The sequence below is a fragment of the Chelonia mydas genome, chromosome 8 (genome assembly GCF_015237465.2).
Source record: "Chelonia mydas isolate rCheMyd1 chromosome 8, rCheMyd1.pri.v2, whole genome shotgun sequence".
Taxonomy (NCBI): Eukaryota; Metazoa; Chordata; order Testudines; family Cheloniidae; genus Chelonia; species Chelonia mydas.
Window position 1 is genome coordinate 93,822,051 of NC_057854.1, and position 3,566 is coordinate 93,825,616.

Here is a 3,566-nt window from a genome sequence, read left to right on the forward strand (position 1 = left end):
TACACTGGGTAGATATAAAGCCCGTCCCTATCGGTCTATACACACACACGCACATAGCCAAGGTGGGGGAGGTAATATCTTTTACTGGACTAACTTCTGTTGGGGTGAGAGAGAAACTTTCGAGCCACACAGAGCTCTTCTTCAGGTCTACACTGCGCGTGCGCACGAATGCACGCACACACACCCCCCCATTGTAACAGCCATAGGATACATTGCATTTATCATACCTCTGTGACCAACTCAGCTGCTCTCCCTTCCTTCCATGTCTCCCAGGACTTATTCTAACATTCCAACCCTTTGAGCAGCTTCATCCACTTGACAAACGAGAGAGAGAGAGAGAGAGAGAGATTTTCTTCTTTTCCCCAAATGTGGACTTTTCCTCAGCAAGCCCCAGGCTGAGCAGTCTTCAGCACTATGCTGGTGACCGGTTTGTAGTCCAATAGCTCTAAAAACTAGAGTGAGGTACTGTTACAGAAAAGGCCTTTTCTCCTGACGCTCATGCTGCAAGCCCTCCAAGCCCCCCTGTGATCTCTCCTCCGATATTTTCCTTTTTTCCCCCCCCCATCTCGAAGGCAGCTTCCCTTTGACTGTTAGCACCTTGTATGACCCAGCCACAGCTACCTCCATTTCCCCACCAGGACAGCTCCTGAGTCTGCTGGAGCAGGAGCCATTGCAGAGTGATGCAAGTGGCTCCCCCACACCAGTGTCCCCAACCGCAGCTGATCCTTGTGCTTGCTGTTGCGAGATTTTGTCTTGCTGCTCAGATCCCGTTACAGAGCCATGTCAAGTTCCCTCTAGCATCTCAGTGCCGTAGATAAGGGAAGCCGTTTAGTTTGAAAAGCTGGAGTGTGTAAACAAAACAAATTGTACTGCAGTGCAGCGAGACCTTAAAATACTGTGTGTCCAAACAGGGTCATTCAAAGGATGAGCAACTCAGCCTAAGGGTAGACAGCATGTGAGTGGGTAATCCGGGAGTCCTTTTTAGCAGCATTATCCTTGAACATGGGTCCATTCTGATGAGGATGCTAACTGGATAATATTTCTATAATAGCATCACATCATGTGGCTAAATCCTCCTGTTGCTGGTTTTACCTGCAGTATTATTAACAGCTGTCAACAGGACTGTGACTCAGGCCTGGTCTACACTTACAAATTAGATTGACTTAGTTATGTCGCTCACGACTGTGAAAAAATTTGGGCTCTGAGTGCCGGAGGTAGGTCGACGTAATCCCTGGTGTTGAGGCAACTAGGTTGACAGAAGGAGTCTCCCATCAGTTATCAGTGGTTCACAGTCATGCTGGAAGGGCATAAAGAGTGGGTTCCCGCAGGGACGAGTTCTGGGTCCAGTCTGTTCAATATCTTCATCAACGATTTAGAAAATGGCCTACAGAGTACACTTATAAAGTTTGCGGACGATACCAAGCTGGGAGGGGTTGCAAGTGCTTTGGAGAACATGATTAAAATACAAAATGATCTGGACAGACTGGAGAAATGGTCTGAAGTAAATAGGATGAAATTCAATAAGGAAAAATGCAAAAATGCAAATGTACTTCATTTAGAAAGGACCAATCAGTTGCACACATACAAAATGGGAAATGACTGCCTAGGAAAGAGTACTGCAGAAAGGGATCTGGAAGTCATAGTGGATCACAAGCTAAATATGAGTCAACAGTGTAACGCTGTTGCAAAAAAAGCAAACATCCTTCTGGGATGTATTAGCAGGAGTGTTGTAAGCAAGACACGAGAAGTAATTCTTCCGCTCTCCTCTGCACTGATTAGGCCTCAACTGGAGTATTGCGTTCAGTTCTGGACGCCACATTTCGGGAAAGATGTGGACAAATTGGAGAAAGTCCAGAGAAGAGCAACAAAAATGATGAAAGGTCTAGAGAACATGACCTGTGAGGGAAGATTGAAAAAATCGGGTTTGTTGAATCTGGAGAAAAGAAGACTGCGAGTGAGACATGATAACAGTTTTCAAGCACATAAAAGGCTGTTACAAGGAAGAGGGAGAAGAGTTGTTCTTCTTAACCTCTGAGGTTAGGCCAAGAAGCAATGGGCTTAAATTGCAGCAAAGGAGGTTTAGGTTGGACATTAGGAAAAAATTCCTAACTGTCAGGGTGGTTAAGCACTGGAATAAATTGCCTAGGGAGGCTGTGGAATCTCCATCATTGGAGATTTTTAAGAGCAGGTTAGACAAACACCTGTCAGGGATGGTCTAGATAATACTTAGTCCTGCCTTGAGTTCAGGGGATTGGACCTCTCTAGATCCCTTCCAGATCCAGTCCACCTAGCTGTGGCCTCTCAGAGATGTGGACTACCTACCTTGATGGAAAAACCCCTTCAGTCTACAGCAGCAGCACAGCTGTAATGTAGACATACTCTCAGACAGTTTTCTTCGGCTATCCCTCGATGCGAGGACGATATTTGCCAACGGGGTTCACTGCTGAGTTTTTAAGTAGCTGAGGAGCCCAATTCTTGCTCTGCAGATTGCAGGTATAATCTTGGAGGCGACGTTGTTGGCTGGAGTGTTGTGCCCTTTCTTTCTTCCTTTGTTGCTTCTGTCTTGTGATCACATCTGTTCTCCGCCAAGTGAGCTGTGGTGCCAGTGTGGTGTATGATGTGGCACCATTGTGTTCTGTCCCGCGCCAAGTCCTCCCAGTTTGTTGGGTTGATGCCTCCCTTTCTGAGGTGTACTTTCAGTATGTCTTTGAAACACTTCTGCTACCTTCCACAAGCCCTTCTTCCCTGACTTAACTGAGAGACGAGTACTTGCTTTGGGAGGCAAGGGTCAGGCATACGTACACAGTGGCCAGCCCAGCGGAGTTGGTGTTTCATGACCTGCGCTTCTATACTGCTGATGTTGGCTGCAGAGAGAACGTTGATGTTAGTGCGTCGGTTTTCCCAGCTGATCCTGAGAATCCTCCTCAGGCAGTGCTGCTGGAACCACTCCAGCTTCTTCAGGTGTCATCTGTAGATTACCCAGGTCTCACACCCATAGAGAAGGGTGGGGATGACAACTGCCTTGTAAACCCGGATCTTGGTACCTGTTTGCAGATCCCTATAATTGAAGACTCATTTGAATAGTCTTCCAAAAGATGTGCTGGCACAGCGGATCCTGTATTCAATTTCTGTGTCAAATGCTGGCTGTTTGGAAGAGGTGGCTGACAAGGTATGGAAAATGGTCCACATTTTCCAGGGGTTCTCCACTGATGGTGATTTGTGGAGTACAAAGAGTAGTTTGCGCCGGTGAGGGCTGGTAGGCTACCTTGGTTTTCCCGATGTTGAGAGAGACCTAGGCTGTGATAGGCATCTGCAAAAAGGTTTAGGGTACTTTGCAGTCGGCCTCTGGGTATGCAAGAATGACACAGTGATCTGCATACTGCCAATTCTTGTGATCTTAGATTTTGTTTGGAGATGCTGAAGATTGAGGAATTGGCCATCCATGTGATACTGAATCCCGATTCCGTCAGGAAGGCGGTCGTGAATGAGAATCAGGATCATGGCAAGGTAAATGGAGAAGAATGTTGGAGCAATGACACAGCCCTGCTTGACACCAATGCAAATGA